We start from the raw sequence: 27478 nt of genomic DNA on the forward strand, positions 1-27478 counted from the left end.
AAGAAAAACGGCATCAAGTAACTCTGGGATGGAAAGAAGAGTTCAGAACATTCATCCAGTCATTTTCTATACCGCTTATCCACACTAGGGTCACTGAAATACATTCCGTATTTCATGTTTAATCATCAATACATTTTTGAAAGAAAAAAAAAAGTTTTAATTTAAAAAATTCAAAAACACTCATTTAAACTAAAACAAAACAGTTAAATTTAAACGGGGTAAAAATATAAATACATAACTTTAATTATTGATTACTTTAGTCCAGGGGTCGGCAACCCAAAACGTTGAAAGAGTCATTTTGGACCAAAATAACAAAAAAAAAATCTGTCTGGAGCTGCAAAAACTGAAAAGCCGCATATAAGTCTTATAATAAAGGCAACACATGAGGTAAGTGTCTATATTAGCTAGAATAGCCTACTATCAAAATGATCATGTGTTGCAGGCTGAAACAAGACTTTGTTGACAGAAATGTTGAAATGTAATATTTATTCTACACATTTTTACAACATTAGAAACCATTAGTAAATCAGAGGCTACCGAGAAGGTGAGATAACTCCTGGAAATTACTGGCTTTTAATGGCCAAAGGTATAGATGTGTGTGTCCAAGTTAAAGTAAATGACATGCTGTCTTCTTCTCGTGGATGTATTACACTCTTTGGCAAGCTAGGTAATGTTTGCTGTGGTCTGGAACAACATGGCACACAAACAACTATGTGAAATGCAGCCAATATTACATACAGATAATGTGTCATGAGACATGCAAATATAAATTATATATGTAGCCGAGCTAAATTGTATTTTATTTTAATTTAATTTTGGTCAATTATTCACATAATTTTTTGTTGTGAACTTCCCCAAAAGTGTTTCTCATTGTAAATAGGTTCCACTCTATTTTTTTCCGTTACATACCTTTTTGTTTCCCTGGGGGGTGATTTGGCGTCGCACCGTTGTGACCAGCTTCAGTGAGCACTGACGCTCGGAGCTGGTAAGTCACATTTATATCTCTCTCCCTTTGTTTTTTTTATAAACTTTTTGGTTGTCGCTTTTAAAAGTGTTTTGTGGGAATGCGCATTGTCTTGTGACTTGTTGGTGGGTGAATTCCCGAATGATGGTTGTTGAATTGTTGAAAAAAAAACGGACTTTTGAATGCTAAAGGATGTGTGGATTAGCTTGATTAGCTTACTGCTAGCGGCAGTTGTTGCGGGGTTTCCTGTCTTGTGAGTTTGTGCACGGGTCAGGGGCTCTGCTGTGTGTCTGTGTGGACATCTTGTGTGCCGCTGTAGCATTAATATGAGTGTGTATTATTTTTTTCTTTATTCTTTAGTGGAGAGAGATTCTGTTTGCCGTGGACCATGTGTGACGCCCTGTTTTTGTTCTATTAAAAAAAAGGTATGTCTGTTATGAGTTTTTTTGGCATAGTTTATTGTATAAAAAATATAAAAATAATTGATGTGGGTGGGAAAGATGAGGTGTATTGCTGCACATTTAAGGATCATTTTTGTTAATATATATTGTTATTTGCTGAAGTATATATTTTACATACTGTGTTTTATTTAATTAATTTATTTGAGATTATTTTATGCTTTATGTACCTTATTATTATTATTATTATTATTATTATTATTATTATTATTGTTATTTCCACATGTAAACATACATAATTGAATTGAGTGAGCACTGACGCTTGGAGCTGTGGAGAGAGATCCTGTTTGTCGTGGACTGTGTGTGACGCCCTGTTTTTGTTTCTATTAAAAAAAAAAGGTGAATAAATCCTCCAAGATTCAACTCCGGTGTGTGCACCTCACTAAGAAATACACAACGCAGAACAGTGACTGTTACATATACAAAGAGGATGAAAGTAAAGAATATTAAATTAGCTCAAATATACCTACAAATGAGGCATAATGATGCAATATATACATACAGCTAGCCTAAATAGCATGTTAGCATTGATTAGCTTGCAGTCATGCACTGACCAAATATGCCTGATTAGCACTACAACAAGTCAATAACATCAACAAAGCGCACCTTTGTGCATTCACGCACAGCATAAAACTTTTGGTGGACAAAATGAGACAAAGAAGGAGTTGAAGATTTTACATGTAAACAAACTGTTGCGTCACACTCCACACTATGGTGAGTTCAAGAACCGCCGATATTAGTAGGTTAAAACAATGTCCACCAAATAGTCTCATCAGTGAAGCATTCACACAAACATATTGAACAGTGGACTTTCTGTCATGTCGGTGATCATGTTTTGTTGAAGTTATTTTCTGTTTGGTTTTTATGACTCTTTTTAGTTCCTGTTTTCACTCCCTTGCTTTGTTACCATGTCAACCCATTAGTTGCACCTGTTTTCACGTTCCGACTCACACACCTGTCATCAATCACGTCGCTAGTATTTAAGCCTGTCCTTTTCAGTTAGTCTGTCTGGCGACATTACCTCTGTCATTATCATGCCCTGTTTATGCTTCATGCCATGCCACGTAAGTGTTTGTTTTTTCACGTCACGGTAAGTGTTTTCGTTTTCATGTCCATGGCTTTTGCCCAAGTGCTAGTTTATTGTTTTGTTCATAGCCAAGTTTTATCTCCGCCTTGTGCGCGCCTCTAGTTTGTACCTTTTGTTAGTGTTAAAATAAAATGATGTATTTACCTTCACGCCACGTCCGCTCCAATTCCTTTGCATTCCGGGAAAACAAACCATCCCATAGTCCACGTCCTGACACTTTCTAACAATTGGGAAAGTTTGTGTCATGTTTGTTCTCAAACAAAAAACATACTAAAGCAAAAACAATATTTTTCCCCCCTCTTTTTCCATTTGTAATCCTTTTTTAAAAATGCTCCAGGGATCCACTAGGGTGGCACTAAAGAGCCGAATGCAGCTCAAGAGCCGTGGGTTGCTGACCCCCGATTTAGTCAGATGAAGGAAATATTAACCCAAAAAGTCTTGCTATAATATACTTCACTTGTTCCGGTGTACAGGTTGCAAATAAAACACTTAAATGTACCACCAAAAATGCTACATTTATATCTATTATATTCATTTAGATGTATTTTATTAATTAGCTTTGGATTACCTGGCTAAAACAAGGTCACCACCTGGATTAAAAGTAGTATTATTATGCAAAACCAACTTCTCTTACCTGTTGGTACTTGTTTTTGTTTAATTGGGATCCCCATAAGTCCCGGAAATTTGAATTCAACCTATGGAGGCGTTGCAGATACATTAATAAAAATGTTTTGCCTCGTTCCAAACGAGCCGTATGAGCAAAATGTGAGAAGAATGTGAGGTATTTTACCTTTGTTATGTCAGCGGATATCTCCATTCATGGTAAAAGTTTACCGGGAAACAAAATTCCAAACAAAAATATGTCAACAGTGCGACCCAACGGCCGAAAATGTTCTGTTATTGTTTGTATTAACCAGCACAGGTCGCTACACAAACTTCCAGCCTCATCTGAGAGAAGTCTCTGGTTAACGTCTGTATTTCGTGACAACGTACCTACTTGAAGTCTCTAACGCAGGTACCTACCGAGAACTGCAGTCGGACATGTAGCCTTAGATACACTTGTATCAGTCGGATGACAATGTACCAGTGGTTCTCAAACTTTTTTCAAAAAGTACCACCTCGGAAAAAACTTGGCTCTCCAAGTACCACCATAATGACCAACATTAAAATACAGTAAGGTAGTAGGCCAAAGTATTCATTAAAAACAAGGCAGTGGTTTTATTTAACTAGTATATATAATAGTGTTGGCCATTGTAACATTACACACAATTTGAACAGTAACACCGTGTTTGAATATTGGAACATAAAACTGTACTTTAATAAAGTGTTTCTTTGGCGTACCACTAGATGGAGCCCGGATACCACTAGTGGTACACGTACCACAGTTTAAGAACCACTGCAAGGATCTACCCCAGTGGTGGGCAATTCATTTTTACCGGGGGCCGCATGAGCAACCCGAGCACTGCTGGAGGGCCACATCGACAATATTTCAATTAAATTTTGCTCAATATTATTTTTGATATATACCGTAAGATAAATAATAATAATTAATAATAATACTTTCATTTAACCTAACTTAACTTTATACCAAAAGCACTGCTTTGGAAATCATTTGTACCCCTTTCAGAGATCACATTTAATTCCCCTTAAACATCCTCATGTTGCACAATGAAATGTAAGCATAGGATGAAGTGTGCATTCCTGTAACTTTCTCTAGTAACAGCATTCCATGATTAATATAAATAAATTAACATTCATAATAAATGACAGTAGAATAAGCACACGTATGACTGAGGAGTCATAGTGTAACTTTGTGTGGTGTTTGAGTTGTCCGACTTTTTGTGTGGCCATAAACGCACCAGTGGTTTAGTGGTATGCGTGTTGGTGACAGATGACAAGTTGGTTTTGGCCTGGTTTGTACGGCAGAAAATGACTAGTTTTTCGAGATAGAAGTGTTTTACTCATGTTTTTGGTGTGGTTATGGCCGAACATAAACAGTTTTGCTCAATAAAGTGATCGATATAATTCCTGGCCTCGAGGCATCTCGATAGACGTTACAATAATTGAACGGTGTTCAATTGAACGGTGTTGACGAACACTGTTAGGGCCGCTTGTTGTCACTGTCACTCAGAGTTGCATTGCAAAATTAAACAGAATAAATGTGTTTATTTTGTTTAGAATTCAGATGGGTTTGATTTGGTGCGCGGCATATATTTGCTGTGCGCAGAGGACGCTTGAGCAGTGCGCCATTGCGCAGGCGCGCACCTTAGAGGGAACGTTGCTTGGCAGTCCATGTCTTGTTGAAAACACGCCATTCGTCAGCAACTTTTCTCTTTTTAGCGTTTCGGGTGTAAACCGGGCATCACTTGTCGCTGTGCACCTTCACTCACAGGTTACACACGGACATACGCGCATAAATAACACTTTTCAAAATAAAAGCAGCACAGTTGTATTGCGCGCACGACATAGATGTTTTTTCAACTTTATTTTGTAATTTGTGATTGCAGCTGTTCACATTCACTCACAATCAAGCACGCGCATACGTCCACATGGAAGTAATACAAATAACGCTTTTCAAAACAAAAGCAGCACCGTTGTATTGCACACTCGACATAGAAAATGTACATTTATTTTGTAATTTATGATTGGCCTCACGCGGGCCGGACAGGGACGCACAAAGGGCCGGATGTGGCCCGCGGGCCGCAAAATGCCCAGGTCTGATCTACCCAAAACTACATTTATTTGCAGAGACAGTTCCTACAATTTATGGCAACTGTGAAACAGTAAGTCCATTAAAAATAGATGTTAGCTTGTACATGTATGTAGCATAGCTTACCAGGCTATTTATGATGCTATATTCCTGCATGGATGTACATAGTCATTTGTGTCATGTCTGCCATCTTTCAGGCCTTGGGCTTCTCCAAACAGGTGTCCTGGCAGCCACGACCCATGGGTGGCCCAGGATGACCTTATAATTGGACTTTGAAAACACATGGAAGTTTAACTGCTCTGTGAGTGTATATAAGGGAATTACCCTGGGTGTCCGGTGATTAATCTTGCCGACTGCTTTTACTGCCAGAGGATGCGTTTGGCGGAATAATGGTTGCTTTAATCGCCCGACGAGGGAAAGATTCATCAGGTTAGCTTTTGAACCAGAGTCCACAAAAACAGGAACCTTAACAGTGGCACGTTGTGAGCAACACTGTACATATGGCTTGCAAAGAGTAGGATTGCTTATTGCCACTTAGGGACTCACCGCATCATGCGCAATTTCCCCTGAGTTGGCCTTCTTGAGGTGACAGTTCGCCACTAGGTCTTCCCCTTGGCTGCAGTAAAAAACACTTTCCATCTGTCCTTCTGTATGTGCACTCTTCTTGGTTAAGCCGTGTCAGACCTAATTGCCTGGGTTCATCCGATGGCAGCGTAAAGGAGGGCATGGCAGCAGGGAGTTGTCCGCCAGGTGTGGGGAAATTGAGGGGATTCTTCCACCTATTGGCTATGGACACTCGCCCCATAGCCCACACAAATCTGACAGCCAGTGCGATCAAGTCTTCGAGGTGCTCAGGGAGGTCCAGTGAGATCATTTGTTCCTTGATGTGATTGGAAAGTCCCCCCCAAAAAAACGTAAAGCAGCACTGAGGTGTTCCAGTCAGAACTCAATGGCAAAATATATTTAATTATTTATTTATTTTTATTTATTTTTAATATATTTTATTAATATTATAATTATTTTATTTATTTTTTTTCCCCCTACCTCAGGGGGGGGACTCGGCAGGGCGGTTGCTGGTTGTTCCATCTCCACCGTTGGGGTTCCTGCGGGTGGGGTGGGTGGTTCCCATGGCCCCGTGCTGGGTGGTCCTGTGGCGGCCGACTTGGGTGGGGTGGCCGGGGGCTGGCCTCGCCGCGCTCTCCGGGGGTAGGGGGTGGGCTCATGGGGGCCTGGTTGCCGGTGGGGCGGGGGAGGTCTTCCCGTCCGGTTGCGGGGGGTCTCCGGGCCTCTCGGGCGGGGCGTCCCGCCTTTCTGCCCGTGTGGGGTGTGGTCTCTCGCTGGCTTGGGGTCTGGCTGTCCCCTGCTTTTCTCGTGCCTTGTCCTCTGCCGGGTGCGTCTGTCTTCTGCCTGCTGCTGGCCCTTGTGGGCGGCGCGGTGGGCCGGGCTCTGGGGTTCCTGTCGCTGTCCGGCTTGGCTGCGTGGGGGCGGTGGTCCCTGGTTCCCTGGGCACCACACCTACTGTTTGTGGGTTGGGCTCTCGGGGAGGCTGGGGCCGTACTCTGGCTCCCGCACAAACTGGGAGTCAAATGTATTGTACATACAAATTCACATATACTCACATACATACATACACAGGTACCTACGCTCCCACATACATATACAAATACAGTACATATTTATACAATCAAAGTTCGTACATCCACACGCACATTCATTATACAAACATACACATACACATACTGTACATATACATTCACTGTACAAACCTACATATACACTTACTGTACATATACACTCACTGTACAAACACATATACACATTCTGTACATATACATTCACTGTACAAACACACATACTGTATACACATACTGTACATATACATTCACTGTACAAACACACATACTGTATACACATACTGTACATATACATTCACTGTACAAACACACACATACACATTCTGTACATATACATTCACTGTACAAACACACATACTGTATACACATACTGTACATATACATTCACTGTACAAACACACACATACACATTCTGTACATATACATTCACTGTACAAACATACATATACACATACTGTACATATACAAGTGCATATGCACACATACACTCATGCACATAATCACGTTTCATCAAACATATATTAACGTTGTTGCCCTAGGGTAAACTGTATAACACATGGCACACTGACAAAGCTTAACCTATTGTTACTATAACAATCTACAAGGTTAATGTAGGTTGCTTCTCTTTCTTCCCCTCCATTTTTCTGCATTCTTTCGTATCTCAAGTTATCATTACGTATATGTATTGTTGCATTTGAACAACTGTATTGTTGATAATAAAGGTAAAGTATTGGTATTGTTCATAATCAATAGCGCTATTTCTATTGGTATTCGTATTGCTCCATTTTTAGTGTAATAATGCTTATTGTCATAGCTGTATTATTTTTTATATTTTCGCTAACTGCTTATTTGCTATTACTTTTACCATCATATTTGTACATGTCGTATTTGCTGATGTTGCTCTATTGTTGTTGTTGTGTTTGCTGTTGTTGTTTTTGTCTCTCTGTCTAATCCTCCTCTTGTCCCCACAATTCCCCCTTCTGTCTTCCTTTTTTTCCTTTTTCTATCCCGCTGAAACACTTGCTCCAGGGCCTTGACAAATGCTGCATACTTTACGTGATACAGGACTCAGAACGACGACTCCATTCAGCGGAGGCCCACTTTCCTGCTCTAACCGTCAGGTGCGAGATAACAAAAGCCACCCGAGCTCGTTCAGTGGGAAATGCTGTGGCCTGGAGTTCAAAGTGAAGAAGTTCGCATTTTGTCAAAAAGGGGCACACATCGCCCGATTGACCAGAGAGGTGGCAGCCGGACGAGCTGAAGGCAAGGATGAGGAAGCCAGAATGGCTGGAGCTGAAGGTGCCACCGCAGGAATAGTCGCAGGAGCTGCGTCGCTTTGAAACGTCATCAACAAGGTGTTGAGTTGAGCACTTAGATTGGCGGCCATAGATTCCTGCTGCTTTGACAAGCTCTTGAGGCCATTTCCTAGAGCGGAGAGGTCTTCCTCTTGCTGAACTAGCTACTAACCTTGATTTCTGAAGTTGGTCAGTTAGACCATGATCATCAGTTCATGATCCCTTTGAACTGACTACTGAAGTTAGTCAGTTCAACGAACGGGCCAGCACGGACCCAGCGGAGTCCGTGCTGGCCCGTTCGTTCTGTCACAGACTTGACAGAGGAAGGACACAAAGGCAGAGTTGGCAAACAAGATGCAGGCGAGTTTGTTACCAGGCAAGGGTGGGTACACAAAGGACAGTCCTACACAGAAAATGTATCCAAAATGTGGCAGGCAGAAGACAGACTCCAAAAATAGGCAGAGGTCGATAACGAGGCTGATCAGGAACGTTAGTACGGGGACAAACTACGGTGCCTGGCGTGGATCAAGCAATTTAAATGGATGGAGTTGGTTCATAACACCCTTCCTTGTTAATCCACTGGTCTGTCCCCTTTGTTTTTGGTCATCAACCATCTGTTCTCCTTACGCATCACAGACTCCACAGTTCCCTCAGCATTGGCCTTGGTGCAACGCTGTAAGAAGACCTGGGAGCGGGCTTGCAACTGCCTTTTGCGCCAGTCACAGAGCTACAAGGTCGCTGTTGACCGCAATAGAGCATCTACCTCAGCCTATGCAGTGTAAAATTGCAGTCTTTTTTATATTATAGTAAAAAACAAATGTACATTTTACAGTAAAATTCTGGCAACTGAGCTGCCTTTTTTTTTTGTTACCATAAAAACAGCAGTACTGTTTTTCCATTTACAGTAAAATACACTAAAATTCGAGTTAAAATTATAGCAACTCACCATATTTTTTTAGTTTAAAAAAAAATCGACTAATTAAATGCATAATGTGTAATAATAGTAATCACTTTGAGAAGCGGCCCTCTGGGGCCAAACATAACTGCCATGTGGCCCTCAGTGAAAACGACTTTGACACCTATGTCTTAGTGGAAGTTCCTTTTTTTTAAACTGGTGTCAAAGTGAAAAATATGAATTGTATGATATTCAAAGTGCAACTCTTATGCATGAAATCCTACCACATCCTCATGAGAACAAGCTCTGGTGTTGTGGAGCAAAGACTTTAATTTTTTTGTTTCCCTTTCATTATGTGTGACCGGCAGTACTGAGCTCTTTTAGACTTATTGAAACTCCAGCCGGGTTCAAATTCGGTGCCCTGTGGTGCAAAGAGGGTGTGCACGAGGAGCGCAGCAAACCTCTTGTGAACAAGATCAATACTTAAGAGGTCGCTCGACTAAGTGGACATGAAAGTGAGTTTGGACTATATTACCTCCAGGAGGAAGGTCTACAACTGCTCTCTTACTCTTAGTGTTATGTGACATGGGGATACACCACTTGGTTAGTGACCTAATAACACACACACACACACACATACTCTAGTACCTGCTTTACAGGACTAAGAGAGCATCACCGCAACCGCTCAGGACAAAATGAAGCTATAGTGAAGTAAAAACCAAATACTATACACCGAGGATTTCATTTTACAATAACTACCATATTTTCCGGACCATAGGGCGCAACGGATTATAAGGCGCACTGCCGATGAATAGTCTATTTTTAGAATATTTTTTCATATGTAAAAAAATACATATATTATTTTTATTTTTTTCTAAATGTAAAACTCTTCCTTGTGGTCTACATAACATGTAATGGTGGTTCCTTTGGTCAAAATGTTGCATTGATTATGTTTTACAGGATTTATGCAGATCCCAAATACAGATCAGCGGGTAGCAGAAGGTAAGAAAAGTTTTTTTTGCATAATATTGCGAAACAAAACGCCAGATAATGTCTTACTTTATACACACACCATAATAATACTAGTATGTCGAAGTACATCAAGCGGTGCGGCTTCATAGCTTACCAAACTCGTACTAAAACATTTTGATAGATTTTTGAGTGCTGTGCAGAATGTTCTATATTTTCAATGGAACATATAAAATGTTGGTGTTGTTTACTTGAGTCATATTGCCATCATAGTGCAGTCCACACGTATCTCTTATGTTCGACTGCCATCTACTGGTCACACTTATCATTACACCATGTACCAAATAAAATTGCTTCAAGGTCGGTAAGAAAAAAACAGAATTATTCCGTACATTAGGCGCACCGGTTTGTAAGGCGCACTGTCGAGTTTTGAGGAAAAAAAAGGGTTTTAAGTCTGCCTTATTGTCCGGAAAATACGGTATTTGATCATTCTTGTCACGGCGTGGTCTCGAACCCTCAATTCTTCCGCTGCAAGATCCTCCAACACTCTATCTGGCAGTATGCCAGGACACGCCCCTGCACGCGCCGAGCGCCTCACGTCCACTCATCGCCGCAGCTGCAAACTATCGGCAATCTGCGCACCTGCTGATCATCAGCGGGGCAGTATAAAGACCAGTCGGCCCTTGGAACGTGCGCCGGAACGTCGTTAAAGGCCTACTGAAATGAATTGTTTTTATTTAAACGGGGATATCAGATCCATTCTATGTGTCATACTTGATCATTTTGCGATATTGCCATATTTTTGCTGAAAGGATTTAGTAGAGAACATCGACGATAAAGTTTGCAACTTTTGGTCGCTGATAAAAAAAAGCCTTGCCTGTACCGGAAGTAGCGTGACGTCGCAGGTTGAAAGGCTCCTCACATTTCCCCATTGTTTACACCAGCAGCGAGAGCGATTCGGACCGAGAAAGCGACGATTACCCCATTAATTTGAGCGAGGATGAAAGATTCGTGGATGAGGAACGTGAGAGTGAAGGACTAGAGTGCAGTGCAGGACGTATCTTTTTTTAGCTCTGACCGTAACTTAGGTAAAAGGGCTCATTGGATTCCATACTTTCTCCTTTTTCTATTGTGGATCACGGATTTGTATTTTAAACCACCTCGGATACTATATCCTCTTGAAAATGAGAGTCGAGAACGCGAAATGGACATTCACAGTGACTTTTATCTCCACGACAATACATCGGTGAAGCACTTTAGCTACGGAGCTAACGTGATAGCATCGTGCTTAAATGCAGATAGAAACAAAAGAAATAAGTCCCTGACTGGAAGGATAGACAGAAGATCAACAATACTACTATCAGGAGACACCGAACCAAACACTGGACCTGTAACCACACGGTTAATGCTGTGCCGCCTGTCGAAGCCTAGCAATGCTGTTGCTAACGACGCCATTGAAGCTAACTTAGCTACGGGACCTCGTCAGAGCTATGATAAAAACATTAGCTCTCCACCTACGCCAGCCCTCATCTGCTCATCAACACCCGTGCTGACCTGCGTTCCAGCGTTTGACGGCGCGACGAAGGACTTCACCCGATCATCGGTGCGGTCGGCGGCTAGCGTCGGATAGCGCGTCTGCTATCCAACTCAAAGTCCTCTTGGTTGTGTTGCTGCAGCCAGCCGCTAATACACCGATCCCACCTACAGCTTTCTTCTTTGCAGTCTTCATTGTTCATTAAACAAATTGCAAAAGATTCACCAACACAGATGTCCAGAATACTGTGGAATTTTGCGATGAAAAGAGAGCTTTTTGTATTGGATTCAATGGTGTCCGAATACTTCCGTTTCAACCATTGACGTCACGCGCATACGTCATCATACATAGACGTTTTCAATCGGAAGTTTCCCGGGAAATTTAAAATTGCACTTTATAAGTTAACCCGGCCGTATTGGCATGTGTTGCAATGTTAAGATTTCATCATTGATATATAAACTATCAGACTGCGTGGTCGGTAGTAGTGGCTTTCAGTAGGCCTTTAACTCTTTGTAGTAAGCATTCACGTCTCTGGCTTCCCTCTCGTTGTCCTCGCACTCGTTCTCCTTGTCCTTCATGTTCCCTCGTCTCATGTTCTTTGTTTCTCCTGCAGTACCCGCCTTGTCCCGTGTGCTCGAGCTCTGTGTCTCGACCTCCCTCCGGACTTTGGACTGCCTCCCTCGATCCTCGACCCCCGCCGGGACACGGACCTTGTCGCTTCTCTCCTGCCCTCGACCACCTGCTTGCTTACGGACTCCCTCTTCGCCTCGCCCTCTCGGACTGACGAAAGAATCATCCATCACGCACGTACAACACCGTCTGGTATTATTGACATGGTTAATATCCCACATAGTCCTGCAACAAACACACAGAGTAGCGTACACCTCCCACTCACTCATCAAAGGTTACAATAAACCTGGTAACCTGTTGTGGTGTCGTCTCCTTCCACCCCTCGCGTACATAACAATTCTCTTCAAATTCTGCAAGGAATGATCGAGATTCGGGATGAGGATGCGACCAAAACACAAACACACAATATGAAATTGCCTCCAGTCTTCCGGTGGCGTCAGCATACAACTGTCTTAGCAAAGTAAAGTCGTTAGTTTAAAATAAGTCAACAAAAGCAAAAACTACTAATGGTTTTCACTCAAATACTTTTTGCCTCTGAAGCTCTCTTGTGTCCACTCACTTTTTCACTGCGGTGACTGTATCAATAACATGGTATTAATATGAGCAACAACAAAACATTGATATGTGACAATAAGCACAGACGAGAAGTGAAAAACATCAAATTCATACATAATATCAAGCTAGTATCGATCCGATACTGGCACTGCTATTGGTATTGATACGTATGTATTTGTTTTACTTGAACATCAATAAATATATGATATTTTTTGTAACTATTTTGAGAATTATCGTATTTTCCAGACTATAAGGCGCACTTAAAAAAAAAAATTTTTCTCAAAACTCGAAAGTGCGCCTAATGTACGGAAAATTTCTGGTTTTGCTTACCGACCTCGAAGCTTTTTTATTTGGTGTATGGTGTAATGATAAGTGTTGACCAGTAGATGGCAGTCAAACATAAGAGATACGTGTAGACTGCAATATGACTCAAGAATACAACACCAACATTTCCTATGTTCCATTGAAAATATAGAACATTACACACGGCGCTCAAAAATCTATCAAAATGTTTTAGTACGACTTTGGTAAGCTATGAAGTCGCACTGGTTGATGTGCTTCAACATGGGAGTATTATTATGGTGTGTGTATAAGGTAAGACATTTTATCTGGCGCTTTGTTTCGCAGTGATATGCAAAATCAACTTTTCTTACCTTCTGGTACCTGCTGATCTGTATTTGGGATCTGCATAAGTCCTGAAAAATTGCGGGCGTCCACCTTTGTAGTCCGTGCCGATACCATAGTCGATAAGCTTCTTCTTTTTCTCTATCTTCTTGTTATGGGACATTCATTCTCCACTGTTGCCATTTCTAATAATAAGTAGTGTAAAGTTCTTACTTATATCTGTCAGTAAACTCGCCTTGAAAGCGTTAAAACATACCGGTGTAGTGAGTTGACATTATTCACCCAAGGAACTTTAGTTATAAGAGAGTTCCGGTCGGACGGTTTTTCACGGGACACATTTCCGGCGAATGAGGAGATGCTGCTCCGTTATTGATTGAAGTAAAGTCTGAATGTCATTAAAACAGTTAGCTCCATATTTGGACACTTCTTCCACCCCCGTCCTTGCACGCTACACCGCTACTACAAAGATGACGGGGAGAAGACGCTGCCGAAGGTGAGCCACGTAAATAAGACCCGCCCACAAAACGGCGCATCCTGAAGAGACTGTCAGAAAGCGGCTTGGAGATGATCTGTAAAACATCATCTATGCAACATTTTGACCAAAGAACCACCATTACATGTTATGTAGACCACAACGAAGTGTTTTCCATTCAGAAAAATGTATAAATAATATGACTCCCTTTAATGCGCCTTATAATCCGGTGCGCCTTATATATGAAAAAAGAACGAAAATAGACCATTCAGATTAGGTAGGTAAATTTGTCATTTAACGTTGGATTAAACTAATGGCATATAGTAAAATATAAAGGAAACACCTGATGACTGTCACGGCTCGGGCGCACACCAGTGTGCATTCATCTGTGCAAGACCTGCCTTCTTAAACCAGCACAACCTGCTATCCTGCGCCGGAACGTAGCTACCTGTTCCTGTACAGTAAGCCGAAATTCTACAAGCTATATGCATACTCTCTCTCTGTGTTTCTCCCCCTCCGTGTTGATTAGTCCTGTGTCCCCTACACCGCTACAACAAAGATGACGGGGAGAAGACGCTGCCGAAGGTGAGCCACGTAAATAAGACCCGCCCACAAAACGCCGCATCCTGAAGAGACTGTCAGAAAGCGGCTTGAAGATGATCTGTAAAACATCATCTATGCAACATTTTGACCGAAGAACCACAAGGAAGTGTTTTACATTTATAAAACATTTTTTATGATAATATGACTCCTTTAACGCGCCCTATAATCCCCCTGTGGAGGGGGGCGTGGCCTGCAGGCCTGCAGCGGAACAGGGTGTGCCAGGACCGGCCTCGAAGTCAGCGACAGGTGCGTAGATGGCCCAGGAGGGTCTTGTTATCTAATCACCTGTCGCCCTGTATAAGCAGCAGCCGGGAGGAGAGAGGTTGTTGGAGCTGGCGTGAGAGCGAGACTGAAAGACAATTGCTAGAAAGCAACCTGGGGAAATCACTACAATAAAACTGTATTGTAACCCTGAACCGGGCTCTCATGTCGGTGCTTGGTGGTCCGAAGAACCCCCTGGAGGGTAACCGCCACACCCCCCTATAATCCGGTGAAAAAAGATCAAAAATAGATAACTCATCTGCAGTGCGCCTTATAATCTGGTGCGCCCTATGGTCTGGAAAATAGGGTAAATTTACTGATGTATATTTCAGTGAGTATTTCCTCACACATAGGTGACTTGTATAAACGAATGAAAACAAATAACAAATGCCAACATGCCTAAGTAAAAATGTCTGCATTTGTTTCATGTGTTGAACTTCTGTCTGAATGAATAATAACATTAATTGCTACCAAATGCAATTCCAGGCATTGCTGGCAAGCAGTTATGAATTATTTCCCACTGACAGACAAGCCGATCAAAGTAAAAACATGAATAAAAATGAACAAGTCTTGCAGTCTGGGACTGGCTGCCTTCTTGAACCTTTTGGAGAATTAATCACTTCAATAAATCATGCATTTTCTATTTCCTGGGCGTTTGCGCGGTTCTAATTATTGCAGGGAAACAGTAGCATGATTGCTTCCTTTTTTCCCCCTCACTCTCTGTCTGGACCAAAGTCAATGCACATATTACAGTAAAAAGAGCAGAATTCAACTGGAAGTCACATTTCCTGGTCTTCGTGGTCCGTGGTCAGTATGGAACCTAATCCAACGATTTGATCCAAGGAGCCCTCGAATTGCAACAATTTCATATCTCCTGAACAATAAAAACTCAGAGACAAGGATGAATGACCTAATCTCTCCTTTGTTTTAAAAGGCTTTCGTCTTCCTCCAGCTCCTGGGATGCCCCCTACTGTATAACAGCCAGCTCTGGACCACCAAGTGTCTCTTCCCCCCTTTCAAAGAGAGATAATAGGCTCTATTTTGGGAACATCAGTCATTTTTAGAGGGGTGCTGTGGAAACCCACATGGTTCTACAGGACAGATATTGAGCAAGGTCCATATAGTTTGAAACCAATCTATTGCAGTAAATGTTACACACAACTACACCAGTACAAACAACAGTTGTATTAAAGAAGGATTTCAAAACATGCACATGTTTTTATATCAGGGGTCACCAACCTTTTTGAAAGCAAGAGCTACTTCTTGGGTAGTGATTAATGCGAAGGGCTACCAGTTTGATACACACTTAAATAAATTGCCAGAAATAGCCAATTTGCTCATTTTACCTTTAACTCTGTTATTATTAATAATTAATGATATTTACACTTAATTGAACGGTTTAAAAGAAGACAAAACACGAAAAAAATGACAATTACATTTTGAAACATAGTTTATCTTCAATTTCGACTCTTTAAAATTCAACCGAAAAAAAGAAGAGAAAAACTAGCTGATTCCAAACTTTTAAAAAAAATAATTTATGGAACATCATAAGTAATTTTTCCTGATTAAGATTAATTTTTGAATTTTGATGACATGTTTTAAATAGGTTAAAATCCAATCTGCACTTTGTTAGAATATATAACAATTGGACCAAGCTGTATTTCTAACAAAGACAAATCATTATTTCTTCTAGATTTTCCAGAACAAAAATTTTAAAAGAAATTCAAAAGACTTTGAAATAAGATTTAAATTTGATTCTACAAATTTTCTAGATTTGCCAAAATAATTTTTTTGAATTTTAATCATAATAAGTTTGAAGAAATATTTTACAAATATTCTTCGTCGAAAAAACAGAAGCTAAAATGAAGAATTAAATTAAAATGTATTTATTATTCTTTACAATAAAAAAAATAAATGTACTTGAACATTGATTTAAATTGTCAGGAAAGAAGAGGAAGGAATTTAAAAGGTATATGTGTTTAAAAATCCTAAAATAATTTTTAAGATTGTATTTTTTCTCTAAAATTGTCTTTCTGAAAGTTATAAGAAGCAAACTAAAAAAATTAATGAATTTATTCAAACAAGTGAAGACCAAGTCTTTAAAATATTTTCTTGGATTTTCAAATTCTATTTGAGTTTTGTCTCTCTTAGAATTAAAAATGTCGGGCAAAGCGAGACCAGCTTGCTAGTAAATAAATACAATTTAAAAAATAGAGGCAGCTCACTGGTAAGTGCTGCTATTTGAGCTATTTTTAGAACAGGCCAGCGGGCTACTCATCTGGTCCTTACGGGCTACCTGGTGCCCGCGGGCACCGCGTTGGTGACCCCTGTTTTATATCATAAAGGATCTTACTGTATGTCACAATGTTTGTGCATTTGTAAGCAGGTATTCATTTCATTCATTTCAATGAGTGACGATTTGAGAGACAATTGTTTTGAGTTGCAAGTCGTAGAACTGTCACGGCGGGGTTGCAGCTTACTGCGCGGTTCGTTCTTCCGGGATGCAAACGGACGACTCCGGACAGGACTTGCAGGTAGGAACATGATTTAATCTTGAAAATTACGCGAAGTACGAAAAAACAGAAAACAAGCAAAAGGAATAATGCGCAGATCGCACTCGAAACTAAGCTACCACTTAGCATGGACTAGAAGACAAGCAAACTTACGTGACGAGAGCATGAAGCAAACACTTAGCATAAACTATGGCATGGAACACACACGAAACTGTGGCATGAAACAAACAAGACTTACTAGTAGGTTGCGTGAAGCAAACAATGACGCCAGGCCGACTGACCGGCAAAGGCAGGCTTATATAATGCCTCTGATTAGAAACAGGTGAGCGTCCCGAACACCAGAGGCAGGTGAAAACAATAAGCAGCCATGGCAACCAAACCAAACTCAGAGGTGTTACAAACAGGAACTAAAGGAGTCCAAAAACTAGCAGAAAATACAAAAACATGATCCGGACCACGGATCATGACAAGAACCAATTGAGCTTGTGCATTGAGGTACCACTGTACTCTGTGTGCAGGGTCAAAAGCTGAAATGTAAAACCAAACATGACCCGCATCTGAGCCACACTTTAGAGTGGCGAATACAAACGGACATGTTCAGATGCTAGATCACAAGAGGCCAGATTTAGCCTGCCGAATGGTTTGATGTGGCCAATGAAAACTTGAATATAGCAATGTATAGATATGTACATATATATACACACATATATATATATATATATACACTATTTTCACATTCACCCTGTCATGCAAGACCCAAACCATTACCCATCAGGAGGTGAAGTGTCTTGCCCAAGGACACAACAGACGTGACTAGGATGGCGGAAGCACATACATATATACATATATATGTATACACACATACATATATATACACACACATTCATTTAATACAAACACATACATATAGACATACATATGCATACATATTTGTGTGCACATACAGTATATACATGCGCACTCACACACAAACACACACATTCTTGCATTTGTTACCTTCTTGAGACCTCTGAAAAATGCCTACCTCTTTAGGACCACCCTTTCTAGATGTATAAAGATTTGTATTTACAACATTAATAATGTATACATACTATGCAAATACAAACCCCGTTTCCATATGAGTTGGGAAATTGTGTTGGATGTAAATATAAACGGAATACAATGATTTGCAAAACCTTTTCAACCCATATTCAATTGAATGCACTACAAAGACAAGATATTTGATGTTCAAACTCATAAACTTTGTTTTTTTTTTGCAAATAATAATTAATTCAGAATTTCATGGCTGCAACACGTGCCAAAGTAGTTGGGAAAGGGCATGTTCACCATTGTGTTACATGGCCTTTCCTTTTAACAACTCAGTTAAGGTTTGGGAACTGAGGAGACACATTTTTTAAAGTTCTTAGGTGGAATTCTTTCCCATTCTTGCTTGATGTACAGCTTAAGTTGTTCAACAGTCCGGGGGTCTCCCTTGTGCTATTTTAGGCTTCATAATGCGCCACACATTTTCAATGGGAGACAGGTCTGGACTACAGGCAGGCCAGTCTAGTACCCGCACTATTTTACTATGAAGCCACGTTGATGTAACACGTGGCTTGGCATTGTCTTGCTGAAATAAGCAGGGGCGTCCATGGTAACGTTGCTTGGATGGCAACATATGTTGCTCCAAAACCTTTCAGCATTAATGGTGCCTTCACAGATGTGTAAGTTACCCATGTCTTGGGCACTAATACACCCCCATTCCATCACAGATGCTGGCTTTTCAACTTTGCGCCTATAACAATCCGGATGGTTCTTTTCCTCTTTGGTCCGGAGGACACGACGTCCACAGTTTCCAAAAACAATTTGAAATGTGGACTCGGCAGACCACAGAACACTTTTCCACTTTGTATCAGTCCATCTTAGATGAGCTCAGGCCCAGCGAAGCCGACGGCGTTTCTGGGTGTTGTTGATAAACGGTTTTCGCCTTGCATAGGAGAGTTTTAACTTGCACTTACAGATGTAGCGATAAACTGTAGTTACTGACAGTGGGTTTCTGAAGTGTTCCGGAGCCCATGTGGTGATATCCTTTACAGACTGATGTCGCTTGTTGATGCATTACAGCCTGAGGGATTAGCTGCTTACGTGCAGTGATTTCTCCAGATTCTCTGAACCCTTTGATAATATTACGGAGCGTAGATGGTGAAATCCCTAAATTCCTTGCAATAGCTCGTTGAGAAAGGTTTTTCTTAAACTGTTCAACAATTTGCTCACGCATTTGTCGACAAAGTGGTGACCCTCGCCCCATCCTTGTTTGTGAATGACTGAGCATTTCATGGAATCTACTTTTATACCCAATCATGGCACCCACCTGTTCCCAATTTGCCTGCTCACCTGTGGGATGTTCCAAATAAGTGTTTGATGAGCATTCCTCAACTTTATCAGTATTTATTGCCACCTTTCCCAACTTCTTAGTCACGTGTTGCTGGCATCAAATTCTAAAGTTAATGATTATTTGCACAAAAAAAAAATGTTTATCAGTTTGAACATCAAATATGTTGTCTTTGTAGCATATTCAACTGAATATGGGTTGAAAATAATTTGCAAATCATTGTATTCCGTTTATATTTACATCTAACACAATGTCCCAACTCATATGGAAACGGGGTTTGTATAAAAAAGGTAAACTTTTTTAGGTTTTTTTTTGTTTTGTTTTGTTTTGTTTTGTTTGTAATTGGTTTTTAATCTTCATTATTTACTTCAAGTTATTACAGTATGTCTGTATGTAATTTTTTTTTTTAAATTAATTTTGGCCCAAGGGGGCACATTTCAATTTCTTACACACACTTGTTATTTCATATGTTGACCAGAGGGAAAGCACTTGTAAAACTGACACTCAGTCAATTTGAAAAATCCCTCCTTTTTGGGACCACCCTCATTTTGATAGATTTCATCACCAGGGGTGCAAATGAGACATTCTCTATTTTTTGTTTTTTGTAATGTGCTTAAGGCCGATGACAAATGAGTCATGGACCACGGATGGCCCTTGTGCTGCACTTTGTGCAACCCAGCTGTAGAAGCTAACTGTTAATGGCCACTATAGTCTTAGTACCGTAGTGTATTTGTTCATCCTATGCTCACATGTGGGTTGTCTTACGTCAGCACCGGAAGTGGTAAAATCAGCTGTTCACCTGGCGGGTTTTTTTGGGGATGAATAGGGAAGTCCTTTAGCTGCCGTCTTGTAAAATCATATATTGCTGCCTGTCAATGTTTACTTTTGTATGCACATTATATGAACAAAAAAACCTGACTTTGGAGCAATGTTCACAGACTCTTATTTGGCTCTCTATTAGATGCAATGGTATCGGGACCATGATTTTGCTCGTTCCTTTGTTCACCGGTCCTCATATGGAAGGTACTTTTCCTCGTTGATGTCTCAAGAAGGGTAGAAATACAAGAACACACACACATACATACAAACATACATACATACTGTACATACATATATTAGAAAGTTGCCATTTGAAATGACAATAGTTTTGCTTTATGTCTGTAATCTGATTTTCTTTCTACAAAATGAAACAACTGAATGAAACATCCTTCAAGTCTGGTTATTCAATCATATTTTCCAGGGGTTGTATGTACTACTTTTTTTCTTGGACATTTTAGAAGCAGTACTGCAGTGCATCTACAACCGAACCCACTTTTCTAGTGCGCTGAAGGTGCATATTGCAAGAAATTGTTTTTTTTTCACATGAAGAAAACATGGTCATTAAAAAAAACATCTGCACTCACCAAAACATATTAATTGAATGTGCATTAAAGGCCTACTGAAATGATTTTTTTTTATTTAAACGTGGATAGCAGATCCATTCTATGTGTCATACTTGATCATTTCGTCGATATTGCCATATTTTTGCTGAAAGGATTTAGTAGAGAACATCGACGATAAAGTTCGCAACTTTTGGTCGCTGATAAAAAAAAAGCCTTGCCTGTACCGGAAGTAGCGTGACGTCACAGGTTGAAAGGCTCCTCACATTTCCCCATTGTTTACACCAGCAGCGAGAGCGATTCGGACCGAGAAAGCGACGATTACCCCATTAATTTGAGCGAGGATGAAAGATTTGTGGATGAGGAACGTGAGAGTGAAGGACTAGAGTGTAGTGCAGGACGTATCTTTTTTCACTCTGACCGTAATTGAGGTACAAGGGTACATTGGATTCCACACTTTCTCCTTTTTCTATTGTGGATCACGGATTTGTATTTTAAACCACCTCGGATACTATATCCTCTTGAAAATGACAGTCGAGAATAGGGATGTCCGATAATGGCTTTTTGCCGATATCCGATATTCCGATATTGTACAACTCTTTAATTACCGATACCGATATCAACCGATATATGCAGTCGTGGAATTAACACATTATTATGCCTAATTTGGACAACCAGGTATGGTGAAGATAAGGTACTTTTTAAAAAAATTAGTAAAATAAGATAAATAAATTAAAAACATTTGCTTGAATAAAAAAGAAAGTACAACAATATAAAAACAGTTACATAAAAACTAGTAATGAATGAAAATTAGTAAAATTAACTGTTAAAGATTAGTACTATTAGTGGACCAGCAGCACGCACAATCATGTGTGCTTACGGACTGTATCCCTTGCAGACTGTATTGATATATATTGATATATAATGTAGGAACCAGAATATTAATAACAGAAAGAAACAACCCTTTTGTGTGAATGAGTGTAAATGGGGGAGGGAGGTTTTTTGGGTTGGTGCACTAATTGTAAGTGTATCTTGTGTTTTTTATGTTGATTTAATTTTTTTTTTTTTTTATTTAAAAAAAACGATACCGATAATTTCCGATATTACATTTTAACGCATATATCGGCATCTCTATTCGAGAACCCAAAATGGACATTCATAGTGACTTTTATCTCCACGACAATACATCGGCGAAGCTCTTTAGCTACAGAGCTAATGTGATAGCACATCGGGTTTAAATGCAGATAGAAACAAAAGAAATAAACCCCTGACTGGAAGGATAGACAGAAAATCAACAATACTATTAAACCATGGACCTGTAAATACACGGTTAATGCTTTCCAGCCTGGCGAAGCTTAACAATGCTGTTGCTAACGACGCCATTGAAGCTAACTTAGCAACGGAACCTCACAGAACTATGCTAAAAACATTAGCTATCCACCTACGCCAGCCCTCATCTGCTCATCAACACCCGTGCTCACCTGCGTTCCAGCGATCGACGGAGCGACGATCATAGATGCGGTCGGCGGCCCGGAGACGGAGGAAGTCAAGGTGAGGTCGCCGGCTAGCGCGTCTGCTATCCATCTCAAAGTCCTCCTGGTTGTGTTGCTGTAGTCCACCTACAACTTTCTTCTTTGCAGTCTTCATTGTTCATTAAACAAATTGCAAAAGATTCACCAACACAGATGTCCAGAATACTGTGGAATTTTGAGATGAAAACAGAGCTTTTTTGTATTGGATTCAATGGTGTACCAATACTTCCGGTTCAACGATTGACGTCACGCACATACGTCATCATACATAGACGTTTTCAACCGGAAGTTTGGCGGGAAATTTAAAATTGCACTTTATAAGTTAACACGGCCGTATTGGCATGTGTTGCAATGTTAAGATTTCATCATTGATATATAAACTATCAGACTGCGTGGTCGGTAGTAGTGGCTTTCAGAAGGCCTTTAATCAGCCCCTTAAGTCAACCAGCAGCTTTAAAATTATAAAATGATAATGCTGAACAGAAAATAGGTTTTATATTTAGATTTTTGACAGCCCATATACGTATGTTCAGCATAGGTAGGAGGGAGCTGCAGCGCGATAATCTAATTCCTCACAATTTTCAGTTTGCATGTCCGTCCTAGACATACAGATGCAAAACAGCAGCCACAGAACAGTTGCAGTCTTGACAAATCACTATGTGTGCTAAATAATCATATTTGCATTTTCTACCCCCGGTATGAATTGTCCCTGCTAACTGTTCTTTGTATTTTTGTATTTGTACTGCATGCAACTGCAGTTTTCCTTAACTTTAATTAAAAATAAGCATAATTTGATGAACAAGCTATTATGAGTGTTTTTGTTGTTGTTACCAAACACCCTAAAACATTTTGCAAAATCAGTGTATACCCCAATATCTGCTTGCCACAACTTGTGATTTCAAAACAGGTTATCAGTTTGTTGGTTTAAACAAAATGCTAACAATCAAATGCGAGCATAATTACCGTACTAATAAGATCATGATGCAATCGTGGATTCATGGTTACAACCTGCCTTCCGAGCACAACCATGACTGTGATATGGAACTAATGGAAATGAGTTTGACATCTGGAATAGATCAAATCTTAGCTGATTTGATGAAAATGTTTATTGGTATGCAGCGTTTGAATCTTTGAAGAAATGTCAAACCATGTGTGATCTGAATTGGACCAAGATTAGGCATTTGACAGCATTAAATCAAACTTAGACAGAGAGAGAACATTTGAAGTTTGATCAGGATCTGATGCCGGCTGAGTTTAGACAGCAAAACATTTTAAAAATTGTATTGATGATTTGCCCATATGAACAATTCTATTTTTCTTTAGTGTCTTAAAAAAAGTAGTATACCAACAGTTTAGTGACTTCCTCCGATCTAACAATGTATTTGATCATTTCCAATTAGGTTTTAGGCCCAACATCAGCAGTGAAACAACTCTGATCTGACCTGTGGAGTTCCTCAGCGGTCAACCCCAGTGCCCAATAATGATACTGTTGGGTCTTGGCTGGTCTCCTTCTCCTGATTTGGAGATGACTAGAAGTGTGTAATGGCTCAAGGAAGACGCCAGTGATGATCGTTGAACAAAGACTAAGTTCATTGAACAAGCAAACATCACTACCAAGCCCATTTCAAGGTATTTGGGTGACCCAGGCAAAGGGACACCTGTACATTGTGCGGTATGTATATACACTGAACAAAAATATAAACACAACACTTGTTTTTGCTCCCATTTTTCATGAGTTGAATTCAGAGAGCTAAAACTTTTACTATATACACAAAAGAAATATTCCTCTCAAATACTGTTCACAAATTAAGTTAAGTTAAAGTTAAAGTACCAATGATTGTCACACACACACTAGGTGTGGTGAAATGTGTCCTCTGCATTTGACCCATCCCCTTGTTCACCCCCTGGGAGGTGAGGGGAGCAGTGATCTGCAGCCGCGCCCGGGAATCATTTTCTGTCTAAATCTGTGTTAGTGCGCATTTCTTATTTGCCAAGATAATCCCTCCCACTTCACAGGTGTGCCATATCAAGATGCTGATTAAACAGCATGATTATTGCACAGGTGTGGCCACGATAAAAGGCTAGTCTGAAATGTGCAGTGTTATCACACAGCAGAATGCCACAGATGTCGCAAGTTTTAAGGGAGCGTACAGTTGGCATGCTGACTGCAGGAATGTCCACCAGAGCTTTTGCCCATGTTTATTTATTTACCATTAACCATCTCTAAAGGCGTTTCAGAGAATTTGGCAGTACATCCAACCGGCTTCACAACCGCAGACCACATGTAACCACACCAGCCACCCGGACAGCTGCTACAACAATTGGTTTGCTTTAACCAAATAATTTCTGCACAAACTGTGAGAAACCGTCTCTAGGTAGCTCATCTGCATGCTCGTCGTCCTCATCGGGGTCTCGACCTGACAGCAGTTCGTCGTCGTAACCGACTTGAGCGGGCAAATGCTCATATTCGGCGGCGTGTGGCACGTTAGAGAGGTGTTCTCTTCACGGATGAATCTCGGTTTTCACTGTTCAGGGCAGATGGCAGACAGCGTTGTGAATGGAGTGGCCCATGGTGGAGGTGGGGTTGTAGTTTAGGCAGGCGTATGTTATGGACATTTTGAATGCACAGAGATACCGTGACGAGATCCTGAGGCCTATTGTTGTGCCATTCACCCGAGACCATTACCTCATGTTGCAGCATGACAATGCACGGCCCCATATTGCAAGGATCTGTACACAATTCCTGGAAGCTGAAAACATCCCAGTTCTTGCATGGCCAGCATGCTCACCGGACATGCCACCCTTTGGGCATGTTTGGGATGCTGTGGATCGGCACATACCACAGTGTGTTCCAGTTCCTGCCAATATCCGGCAACTTCGAACAGCCAATAAAGAGTGGACCAACATTCTACAGGCCACGATCAACAACCTGATCAACTCTATGCAAAGGAGGTAGACTTTTTCCGTGATGCCTTTTTTCTCGGTTGTGTTAAAAATATGGAACATGGAATTATACCAACAATTGTGAATGTCATTGAAATCCAGGAAAAATATTACACTTTACAAAAGGCTTGTCAATCCAGTCAGTGCTTGTCTCGTGAACGTGTGTTGTCATAGTAATGTATTACGTGTATGCACACTACAACAGCGTCTTCTACCTGGATGTGAATAATAATCCGTAGATGAAACTTTGTTTCACTTATTATTGTAACCACCCTGATATCACAAACCCTGTTGTTTGTGATATCAAGAGTTGAGTTTAGTACAAATGTTTGTGAAGCTGTGACACTTCAGTGTGGTTGTTTTTGTGTGTTTGTTTTTGCCTGTGCTAGGGAGCGTGTCAGTTTGATATTACCTGTCAAAAAAATACATTGAATGAATTGATTGACACTACAATATATGTATTTTCTATTAAATAGTCACATATTTTAATGATCAGGGTCTAAATGAAATCATTATACGTCCGATATACGTGCGGTCCCCTTCCGCTGTGATCGTTTGCCGCAGAGTGGAGAGATGCACGTCTATCACTGCATCTGTGCGAGCTATTGCTGGGTTCTCTGGTGCGTAAGGCTCTCTGTCTGGTTTACCTCCATACCGGCAGGATGCTGATGGCAAAGTTCTCAGACAACCCAATAACAACTGTCATAGCTGTGTACTCAACCACCAAAACGACTCTACCAACTGCAACGGGGCATACCTCACTGCCCTTTTCATGGAACACCAGCTTTTGGCAGCGAACACCATGTTTCGGAAAAGAACAAGCAAGAGGTGGACCTTCCGAAACCGGAGCATCAGATGTATGGCATCAGCTGGACTAGATTCATACATGGTCTCAATGCGGTTGGGACTGAGTCTCAAGGCCCCCAAGACAAGCCCCAGGTTCCGGTATGACTGGAAGGCACTCTCGACTGACACTGGCCTGCAAATCAGGTGTACGGAGGAGGTTATGAGCCGCTTTCAACAACTGGACAAAGGAGCAGAGCCTAGCAACGAATACAGGTGTTTTGTTGCCGCCAACGAAAAGACAAAAAGGAAGTGTGTGCCAATGCTGGACAAAACCGAAGCCTCCCTGCGGTCCAAACACCCGGAGGTCGTTGCAACACGAGGCAGGTTGGAAGAAGCACGCCTTGGCCTTTCACAAGAGCTGCGAAGAGACATGGGATACTGAATGAGGTCAAACAGCTTATCTTCCGTACCTATGACAAGATCAAGGGGGAGGAACTGATAGAAAGGGTGCAAATAGTCCAGTGGAGAGGCAGTATGGAGAAGCCTGCAAGGTCATCAATGATATGACAGAGAGGACCAAAGAGGGACAGGTTGAAGGACATAGCCGTAAGGAGAGGATGGCAACATGGTACAACATTTCTGAAAGCTGTTGGGCACAACATCAGACGGAAGGAAGGAAGAAATACCATAATTTCTCCATGACCTCAACATCAAGGATTGTCCCTTCACGGTCACTGAAAAACACGCTGATAGAGGGTAAGAGTGCTCGACCGGATGGCATACCTCCAGAGGTTGTAAAGAAGTGTGGCCTCGACAACATCGACCTTGAGTTCTGCAACATTGCCCTTCTAGGCAACAAGCTGCCTGACATCTAATCTTTCTCCAACATCATCCCAATGCCCAAATATGGAGACCTCTCAAAACCTAACTACCGAGGCATCAGCCTGACCTGTACGACTGAAAGGTCTACAATTGCATGATACTAAACTGAATTCGGCATGCCATCGACCCTCACCTGAGGAAAAACCAAAACGACTTTCGAGAGAAGAGAACAACACGAGCCCAGATCCTGGCCCTGAGGAGGCTAATCGACAAGGTGAAGAAGAACAGCCTCAAAGCTGTTTTGTGATTTATCGCTTTAAAAAAGGCTTTTGACTCAATACACAGAGAAACCATGATGAAGATCCTAAAGGCCAATGGTGTCCCTCCCAACTTGCTCCAGGCAATAGAGACCATACCATGTACGCAGGTACACTGGCCAAG

The 27478-nt window shown here is 41.0% G+C and overlaps 1 long non-coding RNA gene across 1 annotated transcript; it reads left to right on the forward strand.

Annotated features, from left to right (window-relative positions):
• Positions 1 to 953: 953 nt before the first annotated feature.
• Positions 954 to 12712, forward strand: LOC133659280 (uncharacterized). Its single transcript, XR_009827611.1, has 4 exons — positions 954 to 985; positions 1325 to 1389; positions 10004 to 10045; positions 12160 to 12712. It is a non-coding gene; the product is annotated as an uncharacterized LOC133659280 (long non-coding RNA).
• The last annotated feature ends 14766 nt before the right edge of the window (positions 12713 to 27478 follow it).

Source organism: Entelurus aequoreus, linkage group LG10 (genome assembly GCF_033978785.1).
Source record: "Entelurus aequoreus isolate RoL-2023_Sb linkage group LG10, RoL_Eaeq_v1.1, whole genome shotgun sequence".
In the NCBI taxonomy this organism is placed as follows: domain Eukaryota; kingdom Metazoa; phylum Chordata; class Actinopteri; order Syngnathiformes; family Syngnathidae; genus Entelurus; species Entelurus aequoreus.